Raw genomic sequence first — 20,619 nt, 5'->3', positions numbered from 1 at the left:
CAAATGGGACTTACGAAAATACCTTGGATAGTGCCAAAATCTGTTCTACGTACTACAATGTGTTGAACTACTTCAACGAGTCTACGTGTGAGGTATCCAACATCTGTTGTTCATACATCAGTATCCACAACTCCTTTACGAGCCTTATAGCAGGAAATAATATATTCCGTTAAAGACAGCTCTTCGCATAAATTCCATCAAATGGGTAGATCGATGATTTGTCTTTGAGGATCTGACATTAATCCTCTCATACCTACTAATTGGTGAACCTGAGATGTACTGCCCATAGCTCCTGAGAAGGACATCACATGTACTAGATTTAAGGGATCAGTCATGCTAAAATTCAGATTCATTTCTTTTCTCAAATATTCACTGGTAGCATACCATATCTCAATCGATTAACGTAATTTTTACACTGCGTGTACATTCCCATAATGATTTTGTTTCTCTGAAACAGAACCTTGTTGCTCCGCATCTTGGACTAGCCATCCTTTGCAAGGCGTTGTTAAAAGATCATCATTTCCTAATGAACTAGCTGTATCAGTAGCTTGTTGAAAACCTGAAGTCTTGAGTTGATCCAAGATATGTGATGTATATGTCATTCCGAAGTGATCTATTAATCTGCTAATAAGATTTTTAATGGCATTTTTATCCATCACTTTATTATAAAAGGGAAAATTTCAAAGGGTAATCTAGTTCGTTCCTTCATAAGGAAAAATCTCCATATTTTCATGAGCAGGATAAAGCAATGGGTTCAAGCCGATTATTTGAAGGCTTCCTTGATCTCTATATTTGCACTAATGAAAAAATCATAAGATCAATAACATTAGATCCTGAGAGCTGGTAGTGATTTATTTGGCTGTTCAGATAGGCAAACCCTTGTATGGCTTCTTCCATTTCTCGATTGAAACGAGTACGACCAACAGTTGTTCGAATGTATATATTAAGGATTTCTCCCATTCTACCTTTTCTTATTCGATAATGTTCATGGATTTCGTGGAAAGTACCCAAAGATTCATATTGAGCTTTGATAGGGGCTTCTTGGTTTACTGAGGTAGTGATACGTAAATCCACTTCCCCCCACCGGAGCCATAAGGCGATGTATAATTCAATTCGTTTCTATCGGTAAGCTCTGAGCACATCATCATAACTATAAAAGGAAGGTTTCTTACAAGAAAAGATTTTATTTTCCGAGTGATACGGATGGTACCTATTCCCATGAATACCTTGACTATTTTGGACCGTTGATATATAAAGTCCAAGAAGCATATCCCGAGTCGGTATAGAAATAGGATCCCCGATAGTTGGTGACAAAAGATTTGTCTCAGAAAACATGACTAAACAAGCTTTTGCTCTAGCTTCCAGAGATAAAGATACATGGAAAGCCATCTGATCTCTGTCAAAGTCTACATTAAATCCCCCACAAATTGATGGATGTAAAAGAATGGCACTTCCTTCTACTAAAATAGGTTGAAACGCTTGTATCCAATTTGTGTAAGGTAGGTGCTCGATTCAGCAATATGGGATGTCCTTGCATAACCTCTTGAAGTACCTCCCATACTATGGGTCCCTTATCTCGAATCATACTTTTAGCAGTTCTTAGGTTGGGAGAAATATGTTGTCTGATGAGACTACGAATTAAAAATGCTTGAAAAAGCTCTATTGCTATTTCTGAGGGTAATCCACATTGGTATAATGATAGAAAAGGACCCACCATAATAACGGAACGACCTGAATAATAAACTCTGGACAGGTGACTAAGCATTATACTCTACATTATGAAACTAATAAACCAGAAAGAGATGGATCGTTTTGTGAAAGAATCTTTGGACCCATCAAAAGTAGAGTTTGTTCTTGTGGAAATTCTCCAGGGATTGGAAATGAGAAGATAGATGCAAAATTTTACACACAATGTGGAGTTGAATTCGTTGATTCTCGAATTCAAAGATATCAAATGGGATACATTAAACTAGCATGTCTGGTGGTTCACGTATGGTATTTGAAATGCCTTCCAAATTATATTGTGAATCTATTAGCTAAAACTCAGAAAGACTTAGAAGGTCCAGTATACTGCGATGTGTGACTTGATCACAAGTTCTGATCATACAAATCCGTAATCAGGAATTGTCATCCTATTAAATCTTCCTCATTATTAGATTTACATTAGGGTTATAGAATGAGAGATTCTTCCAAATACGAGGGAAAATATGAGGGAAAATAGATTGACAGCATGCAGGGATCCAATTCTGACTTCCAGGGAATGAACTTATAGTTCTAACAGCTGGTAACGGGTCGAGTGACTAGTAGCGGGTCAAGCAAATAGAGGCCTCTTCACCTTCAGCTCTCGAAATTTCATCACATCAGGAGAATAATGGATTTGCTTCTCCAAACTTTTTAGTATTTCAAAGAGACCGTTGTTTCCATTTTGCCTTTCCCGGATGACCGGGGTCCTATTTGGATCCTGTGGCGATTGTGCATTCATATATTATGAACAAGGAGAGGTAAAAATGAGCTTTATTTTGAATACGGATCTCCCCAAGTAGGATTCGAACCTACGACCAATCAGTTAACAGCCGACCGCTCTATCACAGAGCTACTGAGGAACAACGGAGGGTTCCCATATACGGGCAAGATTCTTGTTCTTTGGACCGACCCATGATCATCAGTGTATAAACGAGAAACTCAATAAGGTTTTTTATCAACTCTTGGACACCCCACCCTAGAGGTATTGACCTATAAATACAATAGGATCTATAATTATTGCTACCATTCAATATTAGGTATTACTTAAAAAAAAGAATAATTTGATTATATAGAACCTTGAAATAAAGAGATAAATTGTAGATTTAGATAAAGGAGGATTGGCGGTGAAAATAGCAGTTTACGGGAAAGGCGGAATCGGTAAATCAACAACTAGTTGTAATATCTCAGTCGCTATTAATAATGGGGATCCGGCCCTCTACGAAAGCAAGCGTCTCAGAGTGCTTGGTTTACCGCTTTGATGAGTTACTCAGGCTTTTCCCTAGATAGATATAAAGGCTCTTTGAACTGGATGAAGTGAATTGATCAGAGTAAGCTACCGTCTTTGGTCTAGAATCGCGCCCTAGCCCCTCCCTACTCAGCTAAGTAAGGAGGGAGCAAGTTTACTAGCCAATGTTATTCCATATATTGAATGAGGGTCTCAACCTTACTTTGACATTCTCTCAGTATGGTAATGGTGGGCCTTATGATCATAGATAGGGAAAGACTCGCCGGTGAGGCGGGGAAACCCGAAAAAACAAGGAGGGAGCTAAACAACCCCGACCCCATGCAAATATTCTGGTCAAACCAACAATGAAGCCCAATCATGCTTTCCTCATTCAAGCAAGATTTTTTCATCCATCTGAACTTAAGGAACTCTCATTTTCATTCGTGGGGGTCGAGAATGGTTATTTGGTTGGAAAGAGTGAGTTTCAATTCATAGGAAAAGCAAGCCCCAGATCGGATCGTTCTGATCCACTATCTTTCTTTGAGGTAGTTCGTCGTGCTCATTATATCTCAATCGGGGAAGGCAACTTATGTTTATCACACCAAATGGACTCCATTTTCATCATGAAAATGTATTATGTCAAGATTCGTTGCTAAAACCAAATCACGCCAACATCACGGAAGTTCCTAGATTGTGTGAAGTAATAGTAGTTCGAAAGGCACTCCAAAATTTCATAATGACAGATAGAGAATTGGCTATGGAGATTCCACACGGTCAGAGTTTCGTACAGGCACAAAGAGGTTCGACGGGAAATTTGTTTCGATCCAATCAATTCTTTCCCGATCAGGGGTCCGAGAAGGACACGTGATATGTCAGTAACCTAGCATGACAAAGCACTCTTCGAGGGCATATGATGTATAATTCCTTGGAAAAGATTTTGGTAGTAATGTCTCTCTACAATTCTCCGGTCGAGATACGGAAAAACTCCATTCAATTCCCGATGGAGACGGAGTTTTGCGAATTCTTCCCGGAACTAGAAGATCATTTCGATATTTCCGAGCATATCCGAGGTTTCAATGTGACTATTGTAACTTTGGCCAACACGCAAGATGAGACTCTACCATCGTGGAGCGGCTTTTCGCAGAGGGATGAGGGGGATTATTAGGAATATGTTGGAGAAGCGAAATATACGAGATCACAGACGTAGATTGCTTGCGGCTAAATATGAATTGAGACGGGAGCCTCATAAAGCCTTTTGTAGGGATCCCAATCCTCCCAGTGACATGCGGGACAAACATCGTTATAAGTTGCCTAAGTCGCCGAGAAATAGTTCCTTTGCACGAGTAAGAAACCGATGTATTTTCACTGGTCGCTCTCGCTCCGTATATAAGTTATTTCGCATTCCTCATATCATTTCTCGTGGATTAGCATCTTGAGGTTCTTCGGTGGGCATAAAGAAATCGTCTTGGTAGCAGGCGGTGGAACAAAGGTTAGCTTGGTTGTCTGTGAGGTCCATTACCGGCTGGCTCCGGAGCGTAAAAACCTACCTAATGGAGAAATCCCTTATCTCTCTCGAATATGCTAATGGGGATCTAAGTGGGAGACCTATCTACTGCACCTCCCCAGACATGGACTACGTATGGGGTAGTACTCTTGGAAAGAAAGATGGAATATCACCCAGGCTGGGAACATAGAGTGAGTTGCAAATGTCACTCCCCCTTTAGCATCGACCATTATTATCTACTAATTGGGAGAGAGAGTCAGGTCCTTTCTTTCAGGACCTTCTTTTTCGCTCTGCTCAAGCTTTGAGGGGAAGAAATCTAGGTCCGGCAGGGTGAGGACCAGCAGGGGCTCGACTGTTAAGGAGAGGGACGGAGTCACTCACTGTTCCGATGGTGAGGGATTTATCGTTCATCCATCATATGGATGAGGGTGATCTTGTCAAACTCTCGACCTATGGGAGAGGTAACGAACACTCGACTAAAAGGCCGCTATCATGAGATAACATGTGAGGAGACGAACAACTCTCTTTTCGGGTAGGGGCCCCAAAAGAGAGGTCCGTCAGGGGCTCGATTGGTAAGGAGAGGAACTTGAAGAACCACCGGGCCGCCATCGTCCTGGACCTTATTTTCCGCTAGCTCCGCTAAGTAAGGATTATACCTTACCACCTTCTAGCTCTTTGAGGGGAAGGGGATGACCTTACCTGAGCTATGCGCAGGCTTTGAGGGGAAGAAAGAAATATAGGGGATGACCTTGAATAGTGAATAGTTCCTCTCCCTTTGGAGCTGCTCCTCGAGAATAGGTCCCATCCTTATCATGATTGGCCCAATCATGAGAGAAATATCATGACATGATCGGGGCGACCCCGATCATGAGTTAATAGGAAATCAGAAACATACATTGCTATTCTAGCTAAAATACCTGGAATAATCATACCACTTCTACTAGGAGTAGCCTTCTTAGTGTTAGCCGAACGTAAAGTAATCGCTCTCGTGCAACGTCGAAAGGGTCCTAATGTAGTTAGATCGTTTGGATTGTTACAACCTTTAGCAGATGGTTTGAAATTAGCTATGAAAGAACCTGTTTCACCAAGTAGTGCTAATTTATCTCTTTTTAGAATGGCTCCAGTGGTTACATCTATGCTAAGTTTGGTTGCTCGGGCCATTGTACCTTTTGATCATGGTATGGTATTGCCAGATTCGGACATAGGTATACTTCATCTGTCTGCCATATCCTTTCTAGGTGTTTATGGAATTATAATAGCAGGTTGGTCTAGTAATTAGGGGGGTGACCGTTCGATCGCCTATGATACTAGGGCCGATGGGTCAAAAATTGGTTCGTGCCACAGGTGCTGAACGATCCACTCTACACAGGTGTGGGTGGGCTACTGGCTAGGGGCCCATTCATGAAACCTTAGTATCACTCTCATTTCATTTGATCCCAATACGGAACCATTCACTTTTCCGGGATCAATCAATAAGTGGAAGTCAGTCATAATATATATATGTTTATCTACCTCAGTCAGATGGATAAGGAAAGACATTGGGAAGGAGGGAGTGAGTCTGTCTATATGCATGCAAATCCATAAATATGAAGAGCATGCCACAAAAGTATGATGTCCAGGTCCTTCCTTGCACTAGGAAGCGCAAGCCCCTCCGGGACCTTTCCGGGACACAAAGAGAAGTACCTAGCCCATCATGGTCAACCTCTCCTTGCGATCGGGATGAGATAGGTGCCTCCCAGCTGGTGGATCGAATCAGAGTTTCCTCAGGTAGCCACCGACCTATAGTTATCCCCACCCAGACTCTCGTGGTTGGTGGAGAAGAAGCGAACAAATGTACGCTCGTTGTCTCCTTTGTCGCGAGCTGGGATTGCTCACCAGCTGGGTCAGATCAAAGCAACATTGTATGGAAACATATTACCCATATTATTTCCTATTGGGGACAAGGGACAGAACAACCTCTCGATCTACTGCAGCCCAGGACGTCGTCTAGCCTGTCTTGTTGCATTTACTTACCCACAGGACATTGGCTGGGCCAGCCAAGAGCCATAGTGAGTTGCTATTCCCGTTTCCATAGGTTGTGATTTAGATTGTTGTTGTTGATACCAGAAAGACCCATCCAGATGATATATTGTCTGCTGGTTGGTAGTGGGAGGACTCTTAGTACCCGTATACCCAAAAGGAGTGAGGGTAGGAACTAGTCTGAACAAACAATCGTTTTGTTCCTTGCTCTCTCTTAGCAGTGGGAAATGAGTCTATATATCTGCCTAGCTTTGGTAGGTAGATTTTCCCCGACGCAATCCACAAAATCAAATTCCATCCCATCCTTGGTGGATAAGTCCGTCGACTCAGCAGTGCAAAATGGAGTTTCTCGTGGATCTTCATATCTATATATAGTTCTGGGGGAAGGGATACATACATACTAAAAGGTTTCGAACAGAATTTGTGCCACTTACTCATATTTATTCCCCTCAAAGAGCTCTGCGATAACCTGACCTCCTTCCCTCCCTTTCCTTCTTGCTTGGTCTAATCTTGGTTCTGGTTTTGAAGATCCAGAGTTCTAACAACGCATCCAATCTATGCTGGAGCCGTATTCACTAACTAATTGGTATTGGATGTATCATTAGGTTGTCAAATCTGCAAGGTTGCAGAGAATAGATCCCTTACCCTTAGTTAGTCGGCGCCAAAATGATGAAGAAAGACGAGGTCCTTTCCAAATATAGGTAGGCAGGTGCTATGGATCCTCTGACTCCCAATCGGGTTGCCTTCCCTTGTGTTGGGTCTCGCCGGTGCTGCCTTTAGGTCAGAATGTGCTTCAAGATGGCCGTCCCTTTTCCCCCCTAGGTGGGTAATCTGATCCTAGTCACTGTGTTGCATCTGGCCTGTCCTCTATCTAGGCACCTTTGGAAGGCAAGGAGTGTTACAACGTACGTTCTCTTTTCTGGTTGAAGGGACGGAGTCGCTCACTATTCATATTGTGAGGGTTTGGTGGCCCGAAATTGACTTGGCTTTGCCGAACGAAAGGCCTCATCTCTAAAAGCATTAGGAGGCTTGCGAAGCATCCTGGGGTAGGCTCCTACCATCTGGTCGGGGGCAAGTAGGGCCATCCACCCCCCACCTTGCTCTTGCGACATGCTATGTTTCCCTTCTCCGTTCTCGAGTAAGGGTGGGTCCCATGCTTTGTTTGTGGATCGCGGTCTCATTACAGGTATCCCTACAGGTTGTAGTAGGCCGCACTACCTAAACGGATCATCATATCAGTCCCTAAGCCCCATTGCTGGCTAGAAAGGCTCGGCTTCAGAACCTTATGTGAAGCTTCCACCTCATACGGCTCCTCCCAGGATCGGATATATTAGCTCAGTTCGAAGAAGCGATATGGCAGGCAGTGCTTGTGTGGGGAGTTTCAGGTTGTTGCATGCCCCCCCATTCCCCTTGTGACACTCAGGAATGGTTTTTCCTCTCCCGTTGGTCGGGTCATGCTTATGCATCCTCTCCTTATCAGTCGAGTCATGCTTACGCAACCTCTCCCGTTGGTCGAGTCATGCTTACGCATCCTCTCCTTATCAGTCAAATCATGCTTACGCATCCTCTCCCATTGGTCGAGTCATGCTTACACATCCTCTCCCGTTGGTCGAGTCATGCTTACACATCCTCTCCCTCACCCAAGGGATTGGGTTGAGCGTTAACACCCTATGGTTAAGAAAATATTTGGTAAGTGAGAACCTGATCTTCGACAATGCTGCTATTATATATGTCATTATGGTCATTATCGCTAGGGGCAATGCAATATCGAGTTTGAAGGGGTAAGTTATTCAACTGTGCTTTGCTTTGGGCGGGTAAGAGAGGCACATTATAGATAATACTGCGGAACTCAAATACTTGGTAAACTTGAATGGGCTATATTATGTGACCAGTAGAGGAGCCTTTTGATTAGGGTTGAAAGCGATCGTGACCAAGATGCAGCAGATCCATATTCAGATTTTCCAAAGCCAGATGCATAAGAACCTACAGAAGCACCAGTAGCAGTTGATTCCGTTGATTCTTCTCTTTATTTCGATTATGCAGTTGACTATGATCTTTAATAAGCACTTCATAAAGCAAAGGCAGAAGCACTTACATCCGACCTTTAGAAGAACGAATAGGTGCTAGTTGAATCATGTGGCCTACGTAGCTTACATAACCGGATCGGACAGGAGGAGCTAGCTCAGCTGGCCATGGAAATTAGCAACACAATAGATAAGCTGGGAATGATGAGGGAAGAAATCCATCGTCAATAGAATGGCACCTATGAAGAGTGTTTTTGGACACCGCCTATAGCTTACAATAACGTAGGGAGGTCATTCCGGAGTTTCAAGTTGCCATAGACTTTGTATCCCATTGCCTCTAGGACGAGAGCTTGACAAAGATGGGAGCGTTGTATACCATTGACTCCACCACTCACAGCGAGCACTCCTAATACAATTAGTTGAATACGTCCCACACATTCCAATGCTTCCGGTAGAGCACCTATATACCCCAAAACACACCCTAGTCCAACAAGTACAGGGGGAAAGCTTCTATCGCTCACTACACTCATTACTGAAGTGTTGCGGGCTATGGCACTCTAAAGAGTCAAAGATGAAAGGTAGGGTAGTGGCTTTCTAACAAACGATCCGGACAGAAATGCGCGTGCACCTGGGGATTTATCTACATCTACAAACTCCACTAGGCGCTTAGCAACCTTTTCAACTACGGAATCTGGTCCTGCTCCTGGAACATACGGCTCTGAATACTAATCACGCTCACAAGCATCTTAATTACCACCATGAGCATCCCACTTTTCATATCCATAAACTGCCTTAGCTCGTAGGTCAGAAACTGGTATTACCACTATGACTCCAGCTACATATTGATCTCCTACTGGTGCTACTGGTTCATCGACTGGATCAACTTACTATTAGGAATCAATTGCTTCATATTAGGATCGATCATGTGCTAGACACACGGTTTCATTCACGCTAGTTAGGTTGTGCCACTAAGGGAGGTGGGTTGCGCTTTTTCCCCAGCTAGATCTTGATTGATGGAAAACATCTTTGATATAAGTGGTGGAGAACAACAGCCCATATATTCAATATGGGCGGGTGGCCAACGGACGGAAAAATAGAAAGCCCACATCTACCAATAGAGAGAAGGCCTCTACAAACTTACCGCTAAGGAACCACCTCGAACCTCGACCTCACTTTCACCTACGGAACCTTTGTTACTACAGCATCCGCCCCATAAGCAACAGATTGACAGGAGGTTGGAACTTGTCAGAGGGTCAAATAGCAGCAGCCAGTGGTCGCCAATAGCCAGTGATGGTGCCAAACAGTCATAGTAGTAAGTCATTACCACCAATAGTCATTCATTCATTGGAAGCCAGTCATAGCTGGGCTGGGTTGCTTGGCTTGGGCTTATGGGAGAGGATGGGACACTCGGTTGGGCTCATGCGCTAGGCTGGAAAAATTCATTTCAAATAGTAGATCATTTCTACATAGGAAAGAATGAAAATAGCTGGGCTGGGATACTCAGCTGCTCGAATCGGCTACTCGGTTGAGCTCATGGGATCCTGGGATGGGATAATACTCCACTGGGCTACTTGGATTGGATACTTGGCTTGGATACTTGGTTACCGGTTCTACAAAACAGACTCATTTGACATTCTTTCCTAATCAAATTGCTCGCTTTGCGGGGACAAAGAATTTCGGAGCACGAAATCTATTTTATCTTAACTGCACTATACCCTTTCAGATAGTTTCCCTATGATTGACAGGTTTTGACCCACTCGATTCAGGTGTTTATCCCAGTGTTGATTCGATGCTTAGCTTGATTTTCTACTTGAATATATCTAATTACCCATCCAGCGAGGGATAATCTGTCGTACCCGTTCTCCACCCTCCAACACTCTACCTCGACCTCTAACTCACTTAACGCTACCGGAACATTTGAATCTCCTACCTGGGGGGGGGGCTGGACTGCACGGTTGGGCTTATCAGACTGGGCTGATCAGACTGGGGGCTACTCGGTTGGGATTGGATACTCAGATACTCAACTTGGATACTCAAACGCTTGGCTATTTGCTAATCAGATTGGCTAATCAACTGCGGCTGCTGCACTACTATTCAACTTGGCTTGGTTTGCTATCTCGACTGGGCTGGATACAGTCAGTGCAGCTAGAAGCTATGGTTTGTGCAGCTATAAAACTATGCTTGGTGCCAAGTAGTCAGTGCCAAGTACTCATTGACAGTCATCATAGACAATCTGAGATGCCCGAAGGTGCTGATAGTCGATAGTCGTTGAATGAAGTCGATAGATAAGATAGCCAGTTGCCATTGCCGGTAGTCCAGCATAGTCCCTAGTCCGAGTACCCTCTCGCGCCCCTAGGTATTCTCTACGTACCTACATGTGTCAGTTTCGGGTACAAGTACCCATTTGTTGAAAGTCGTTCGAGCTTTTCCTGGGAGTATGGAATGGGTTACTTTAGCGCTGTAGTGCTTAGTACAAAGACATTGGCTCGAGGCATTTTCTCCACCCCTTCTTACCCTGAAATGGGTAACCTTGTGTCCTTGAACCGAAAACCATCTTTCGGCTAACCTAGCCTCCTCTGTCCCTCGAGACCAACAAGGGATAGTACAGGAATATTCACCTGTTGTCCATTGACTATGCCTTTCAGCGTGATCTTAGGCCCTGACTCACCCTCCGTGGACGAATCTTGCAGAGGAACCCTTGGGTATTCAGGGCATTGGATTCTCACCAATGTTTGCGTTACTCAAGCCGACATTCTCGCTTTCGCTTCGTCCACACCTGCTCGCGCCGATGCTTCCCTCTGAGGCAGAATGCTCCCCTACCAATGTATTTTTACATCCCATAGCTCTGGAAGATCGCTTAGTCCTGTTCATCTTCGGGATAAAACAAAAGGGAGAGGTAAGGGGGGGGGTTTCAAATAAATGAAAAAAGGAAGAAGACCCTGGATAATAAAATTGGAAGATACAAAGTTATCAATTTCCATGCAATCCATGGACCAAATCCAATTTGATTAGATTGTTAATTCAAATCCTTTCACGTCGAGAGCGCCTTATAAAGCTTTTTGATCCGAGAATTCTCAGTACGTTGCTTTTATGCGATCTACGGAAAAGAAATCCATATTTTTTGGTCAAAGGTATAGTAGTACTTACATTATCGATCCTCATATATCGCTTCAATCATCAAAGTAGTATGATTGATAGAAAAAATTTCTATTTGATTAAACTCTTTCCTATCCATAACTTTATGGAACTTGGAAATGAAACACCGAAAGAATATTTAAAGCCTTTCACTCAAAATTGGTTGAGATTTTTGCATCTTTTACTATCTTTCCAATTGAAAAGATATTACAATCAGGATTTTGATCCCATTAGTTTAAATTCAGGATATGGCAAGAACACGAACAACAAGGATGAGATTATCTCGAAGAATCAAGGACCGAGCGATACTCATTCGGAAAATGATGAGACAGATATGAATTTGAAGATCGATTCAACTCTTAATTCAACCGAAAGTGAATATTGGAAACCTGAAAAATATCTTTGTGAAGATCCATTCACAAGGAATAAAACGGAGATTGAGCGATGAAGAAAAAGATCAATTCTTTGGGATCTTTCTTTTATTGAAAGAGAACAAACAAAAATAGAATCGGATTTTTCCTCAAAGTGTTTATCAAAAGAATATCCAATCTCTTGGGCGAAAGAATTATTTACAGAAGATCAAAGATATACAAAAGAGAATTCCTTTCCTTTGGAGAGGAAAATATTCATTGAAAATTTTACAAAATCAATTCGTTATTCTTTTTTTTACATATTTCGAAAAGATGAACCATGTATGGGTGGTCCTAGTGCTACTAAAAATCCCATTGAAGATTTCAACTTATCCAAAAGGTTATTTAAAATAAAAAAAAAAAAATTTCCCAAGATTTAAGGGATTCAAAATCCTATTCATTAATGAATAGGATAGTTGATCTATGGAAGATAAAAACATATTTTGAAATTGAAAATCCTTCCTTGAATTGTGCTATGCGGAGTTTTACTCTGCCTTGGAATCTATTTTCTGCATTCTGTGATCAAAGCAAAGGAAAATACATATTGCACAAAAATTGTCTGGAAATGACAGATCAATTCACTCTATCAATAACTAAGCCTAGTCAGGTTCATGATAAAATTTCATTTTTTATTTATTATAACAAGAATGGATCGTTGAGATCGGATCGGATCTTCAATCACAGAGAAAAATGGAAGAATCAATATTTATGGGTCCTACTCAATATTATTGATAAAGCGGATGATTATTTAGATCAAATAATCGAGAAACAATTGAGCCAAATTGATTCCAAAAATTGCTTGGAGATAGGAACTCCCTTTAACAATTATAGAACTGAAGCTTTGGGTTGGTCCAACTGGAAATGCTTTTTTAGTATTTTCGGGAGAGACGGGGAAAGGAACAACGAACACTTGCATACATGTATTCTATGAAGAAGGACGAATGGGACCACTTATTTGGTCCCATCACTTATTTGACCTTATAATTATTCTTTGTAATATGGATAAACATTTCATTGATTAAGTAAGGTACTCATTCTATGATAATTCCTAACCTACTCCCTATCCTACCCTCTATTTTGGTGCCTTTAGTCGGCTTATTACTTCCGGCAATTACAATGGTTCTTTCTCATCTGTATATTCAGAATGACGAGATTTTATGAATCTGATCAAATCAGATTTAATAAATGGGTTTAGATCTTTCAATTGCAGAACAGATAGGATATCTATATCTATTTTAGATGATATAAGATAGAACTCTTATAGACACAAAATAGGTATAAATATCCAAATTATATATATATATATATATATATATATATATATATATATATATATATATATATATATATATATATATATATATGGATATTTATTCATATTCATATTCATATACATATACAGATAGGATATACACATATGTCAATAAATAGGTATGGGTCAATATGTTAATGTGGTCGGTTTTCTTTTTTGATACGGTATAGATATCTATTCCAGGAGATATTTATACTCCACTGATCCAATTTTGTTTCTAAAATTGAGAAATTAGGGAAGGACCCATTTGAAATGGATGGTAAGAATGGACAAGAAGACAAACTTGGCTGACTTAACTGAAAATGTATCTATCTATATAGATAGTTCATAAGAGTTTGGGAACCAAAGGATAAAAAAGTTGGCTATTCCCTCAACTTCAATAGGATTGAATTGAATACAATTTTTTATGAATTTTTGATCCAAATGGCTCTGGATAGAACCTATAACAGGGTCTTGAAAAAGAAGTAATTTCTTTTGGGCTTGTATCCTCTTTCTGGGTTCACTAGGATTTTTCCTAGTCAGGATCTCGAGTTATTTTGGTGAGAACCTAATACCCCTATTGTCATCTCAGCAAATACTCTTTGTTCCATAAGGAAATGTAATGTGTTTTTATGGTATTGCAGGTCTATTCATTAGCTCTTATCTGTGGTGCACAATTTTGTTCAATGTGGGTAGTGGCTATAATAAGTTCGATAAAAAAAAAGGGATTGTATGTCTTTTTCATTTGGGATTTCCCGAAATAAATTGTCGAATTTTCCCACGATTTCTTATGAAGGATATTCAGATGATCAAAATGGAAATTCAAGAAGGTATTTCCCCTCGTCGTGTTATTCATATGGAAATAAAGGGCCGATAAGACATTCCTTTAACTTGTACTAGTGATAATGTGAACCTAAGGGAGATCAAACAGAAAGCCGCTAAATCAGCCCGTTTCTTGCGTGTATCCATTGAAGGGTTTTGAAATCGAGGGTGTCTTTGTTTCTCTGGACCGGTGGAAAAGTGAGGGCTCAATGGGAAGAGGATTATACCACGAGAGAGCGAAGGGGTCAACCTGTTCCGAATAGACAACATGGATTTTGGAAATGTAGTTGTACTCTTACATCGATCCAGATCAAGAAGTATTTCCATCCACGGGGGTAAATATTTGCTCGCTAGGTGAGAGGATAGTAGTGCTAGTTACAAATTTTGTTCTGGTAGGATTTCACTTTATTTCTATAAAGTAGTTAACGGTTGCATAGGGTCTTCTCCTTGGTGCAAGAAGAACAATTTGATCCGTATCATCTCTATATAATCTTGACTCGATCTTTTTCTCCTTGTTCTTCCAAACAATATTGAGTTCTTTCCATATGCACTAGTGCTAGATCGGATCAAACATGTTGATTCAAGTTCATGTAAAACTTTATTGATCAAGATAGGTAAAATATAACTTATTTTACGGGACCATATGTTATGGTTCGAATCAGTAGGAAATACTACTTTCGACAGGATTCACTCAGAATAGGCTCCAATTTTTTTTCGTAGTAGTGTGAAAAGAAGGAAGGTCTGGCTTCTAGTTGTTCAACATAAAATAGTGGGATAGTTGTGTTGAGTCTCTCGAACCTTTGGTAAATTATTATTCATAAGTTAGTTCTCCTTCTAGATGAGAGTAGGGAAGGGATATAACTCAGTGGTAGAGTGTCACCTTGACTTGGTGGAAGTCATCAGTTCGAGCCTGATTATCCCTAAACCTAATGTAAGCCCTTCCATATTTTTTGGTCAAAGGTATAGTAGTACTTACATTATCGATCCTCATATATCGCTTCAATCATCAAAGTAGTATGATTGATAGAAAAAATTTCTATTCTATTAAACTGTTTCCTATCCATAACTTTATGGAACTTGGAAATGAAACACCGGAAGAATATTTAAAGCCTTTCACTCAAAATTGGTTGAGATTTCCACATCTTTTACTATCTTTCCAATTGAAAATATATTACAATCGAGATTTTGATCCCATTAGTTTAAATTCAGGATATGCCAAGAACACGAATAAGAAGGATGAGGTTATCTCGAAGAATCAAGGACCGAGTGAAACTCATTCGGAAAATGATGAGAAAGATATCAATTTGAAGATCGATTGTTATATGAATATATCATATAAAATATATGCAAAATTGACCTTTCAATTTGAAGTGGTAAATTCCATTATTATTTTAGCTTTTTTGTCGAGAGAATGGATTGATTCAATTTGCAGCATATTTAGATAAAGAATATGCAGAGTTATCTATCTACGAGAGAAATGAATAAATTAAATACATAAGATGTCTTTCACATCACAATATATGAATTAACGCCATTGTTCCTTATGGCAGTTCCAAAAAAGCATACTTCTAGTTCAAAAAAAAAAATCGTAAAAATGTTCGGAAAGGAAAAGCATATCGGGCCGCAATAAAAGCTTTTTCTTTAGCTAAATCTATCTCCACCGGTCATTTGAAAAGTTTTTATTGCATAGTCAATGATGATTCCTCTAGATCATCCGAATCAAAATTGACAGCAATTGATTTGGATGACCCGTAGCACAACACGAGCGAATATACAACACCACCCTCCTGGACCCTGGAGAATAATGATGCAAAACCATTTTAATCGGGTACTCCCCCTAACTTCCTATTTCTGATAAGGAAATTGGGACAGAGACACATTTTATCAGAAATATTTATGTGGTAGATCGGAGAAAGTATCTGCATGGCCTAATCAATAGTTCAAGTCACACACTCCCATAATCCATCTTTTCCGTCTGAGAATCTACTCCAATTATTTGTTTGTATTGGATAAATAATACTCCAAAATCGAAAGGAGAAATCCGAGGACCATATTTTCTATGGATATTTCCATTTTTGAATAAGAAATATTCCTAGCGATGATATATTACTGTCGTTATTCGGAACAATAAGTTATGAATAGTTATTTTCAATCTATCTTTCCTCTCTGTAAAGGACCTGGAATAGCCTGCTTACGGATCATTAGAAAGTGCATTGGCACAAATACAGCAGTAAGAAGGGGTAATATGCAAGTGTGTAAACTATAAAAACAAGTCAAGGTAGATTGACCCACACTAACACTTCCGCGTAATAATTCTACCAGAGGAGATCCTATTACAGGAATAGCCTCAGGCACACCAGTCACAATTTTCACTGCCCAATAACCAATTTGATCCCAGGGCAAAGAATAACCAGTTACACTGAAAGGTACGGTCAACATAGCCAAAATTACACCTGTGACCCAAGTTAATTCACGGGGTTTTTTGAATCCACCTGTGAGATAAACACAGAATACGTGCAGGATCATCATTAGAACCATCATACTTGCCGACCATCGATGAATTGATCGAATTAACCAACCAAAGTTAACTTCGGTCATTAGGTATTGAACAGAGGCAAAAGATTTTGTAACGGTCGGAAGATAGTAAAAAGTCATAGAAAAACCAGTAGCTACTTGTACTAAAAAACAAGTAAGTGTGATCCCCCTTAGACAATAAAATATATTGACATGAGGAGGAACATATTTACTCATGATATCATCCACAATCGCCTGAATCTCGAGACACTCTTCGAACCGATTGTATAATTTATTGAGATAGGTAAACTGAAATTCCCCTTCTGGAAACCGTACATGAGAATTTCCTTTCATAAGGCTTGAACAAGAACACACAAATGCTTTTGGACACGAATAAATAAATTTGGGAAAAGAGATACTTGAGGGTTCGTTGCCTGACCGGCTGGAGAAATGAAGATCATTCGAAAAAATCCAGCATTTCTATTAGAAGACTCTATAGTGCCAAAATTTCAAAAAGTGCCAAAATTTCAAGTCAGCTCATCCCTATGATAAATCACTATAGGCCCTTTGAATGATCTTTTACCCTATTCGTGTGATATCAGTTCCCTAGAAAAGAACTAATATAGATGATTTATAAGAATTATCTTGTCGAGATCTCAATAGATGAATCAATCCAAACCTCAGATTTCAATTAGACCCCGATGATTTTATCAAATCCCCAAAAGGTTCTCTGGGTAATAACCTTTTCATTTTCACTCATTCGACGAAATATGCTAACTAAGAGAAATCAGATACTATATCATTCTTTGGTCATAATCAACATAATTATGAGAGGGGATAGATCCTTCGATTTATTATAGGAAATACCTCTTTCAATTTCTTTATTGGAAGTCTGGTGACGAGGAAATGAATTCTCAGAAATATTCCTTTAATGAATTCCCATGGAACATTTGTAGTAAATGGGATTTACAGAGTCATGGTTAATCAAATATTAACAAGACTTGGTATTTATTACCATTCAGAATTAGACCATAATAAAATTAATTATATATATTGGCACACTGACTTTAGATTGGGGAAGAAGATCAAAATTAGAGATCGATATGGGAGAAAGGATATGGGCTCGTGTAAGCGGAAAACAAAAAATATCTACTCTAGTTCTATTATCAGCTATGGGTTTAAAATCTCGAAGAGCTTCTGGACAATACACGCTATCCCGAAAGATTTTTATTTTTATTGAAGAAGAAGGAGAGGTGGGAGCGGGAGGAATATCTATGGTCGAGGGAAAAAGCCATTCTGGAGTTTTATAAAAAAACTCTACTGTATAAGTGGCGATTTCGTATTTTCCGAGTCTCTATGTAAAGAATTGCAAGAAAAAAATTTCTGACAAAGATGTGAATTGGGAAAGGTTGGTCGACGAAATCTGAACCAAAAACTGAACCTTGATATACTTGAGAATGAGATTTTTTCATTACCACAAGATGTATTGGCTGCTGTGGATTACCTTATTGGGGTGAAATTTGGAATGGGTACACTCGATGATATAGATCACCTCAGAAATCGACGGATTTGTTCTGTAGCAGATTTATTACAAAATCAATTTAGATTAGCTCTAGGTCGTTTAGAAGATGCAGTTAAAAGAACTATACAAAGAGCAACCAAGCGCAGATCAACTCCTCAGAACTTGGTCACTTCAACTCTATTAAAAAACACTTTTCAAGATTTTTTTGGTTCACACCCCTTATCCCAATTTTTCGATCAAACTAATCCATTGACGGAAATAGCTCATGGGCGAAAATTGAGCCATTTAGGCCCTGGGGGCTTAACAGGGCGAACTGCTACTTTTCGGACACAAGATATTCATCCCAGTTATTATGGGCGTATTTGTCCAATCGATACGTCCGAAGGAATGAATGCTGGACTTGTTGCATCATTATCTATTCATGCAAAGATTGGTGACTGTGGTTCTTTACAATGTCCATTATATAATATCTCTGAGAGATTGAGAGAAGAACATATGGTTTATCTACTACTGGGAGAAGATGAGGATGAATACTATCGGATAGCTACAAGAAATTCTTTGGCGTTAAATCAAGTAATTCAAGAGGAAAAAATTACTCCAGCTCGATACCAACAAGAATTTATAGTTATTGCGTGGGAACAAATCCATTTCAGAAGTATTTTTCCTTTCCAATATTTTTCCGTTGGAGTTTCCCTTATTCCTTTTCTCGAACATAACGATAGTTTTTTTATCTATACCAGTTTTCAAGACTGGAGCCATTAACCACTCGGCCATCTCTCTCGGGGACAACTTCTATTCTACCCCTTCGTATAATCCCTAACTATAAGCATAAAGTCGGGTCAATACCAACTATACCTGTGACATATGATGATTTTTCATCATCTAGAATGGAAAAAAAAAGAAACGAATTTCCCTCTCCTCTCACACTCAAAAATCAAATTGAAAAAATTTGAAAGCTCAATCAATTTATGGTCAAATCATTTCCATAGTGCATTTGATCAGAATTGAAAATTGGGGATCGGATGGTATAGTCTATTCAATTTGTTGGGAGCTTGTAAGATCACAACCATGACTATTTCTTTCCAATCGACTGTGTTTGCATTAATTTCTATTTCATTTTTACTAGTGATTGGTGTACCTATTGCACTTGCCTCTCCTGATGGTTGGTCAAGTAGCAAAAATGTTGTATTTTCTGGTGTATCATTATGGATCGGATCAGCCCTTTTTGTAGGTATCCTTAATTCTTTCATATCTTAGATATGTTCTAGATGTTTTAGGTGAAAAATCCCTCCCCGTCCTCCCGGAGGGCTTTATAGCTTTTTTGAAGGGCCTTTTGCTTCAGGCCCAAGGAGGAGGGGTTTTCCATATCCGTAATTGAATTAATAATTGGACCATTCAAAAATGGTATCTACTTATGAATGGGATTGAACATATATGTATTTTCCATTTCAATTATACGAATATCTATATATTCATATAATTGAAATGCGGGTATGGTTGAAAGGTAAAATTTCTCTTTGCCAAGGAGAAGATGCGGGTTCGATCCCCGCTACCCACCCTTCACATGGAATATGAAAAAGAATACTTCATGTATTGATCATTTCTTTTCCTCACTTATAATTCAATTATAAATTGATAAGTGGGTTGTCCATTTCTATTACATAGATAGAAATATTTTCATCGAAATATGAGAATGACAACAAATCAGATTCAGATCCAGTCCGTTTTTTATCTTCTTTTATGAGGCGAATGACGGGAATTGAACATGCGCATGGTGGATTCACAATCCACTACCTTGGTACACTTGGTTACGTCTTCCATGGAAAAAACCAATTTATCTATCTACAGTCATTTCTTCCAAGAATAAAAAACGAGCTAACGTTTGTTCTTATGTGGGTCGGTGATCTCTGATAGGGGATCAAAGCAAGATCGATGACTAACTCTCAACTCTTGCACAAGTTTTATGGCTTATTATCAAATATGTGATAACTATGAAGTATTTTGTATTTCTGCTGGAGAAATATCCCGATCCCATCTTCCCTCCGTTCTTTTGAACGTGAAAGAAGAATCTTTCTTCTTTCGTATTGATCCTTTGTCTATTCACTCATGGGTGATAATTATTGTTTCTTCTATTAGATTTTAGTTTTCAACTAACACAGTTTTGCAGATTGGTTCGGTAGATCCCACATTATTCGAGTTGTAACAAACGGGTCATAACCATTAAAATGGTTCGGTGTAAATGGAATAGATCGAGATCTATCTTGATATTTATTGTATGTTTTATCTTGATACTAAGATCTTGTCCATCTGAACAACTCTTGGCAGGGTATTTGATCAGAGAGTCGTTGTTTAAAATGATGAAGGTTGTGGCTGTGTTGACAAGTTCGACCCTATTCGCTTATCATATATT

This window comes from Pinus tabuliformis, chromosome 2_2 (assembly GCF_031772625.1).
Source record: "Pinus tabuliformis cultivar Carrire ecotype Pingquan chromosome 2_2, CPIR1, whole genome shotgun sequence".
NCBI classification, from domain to species: domain Eukaryota; kingdom Viridiplantae; phylum Streptophyta; class Pinopsida; order Pinales; family Pinaceae; genus Pinus; species Pinus tabuliformis.
Note: the sequence above shows the minus strand (reverse complement) of the source record.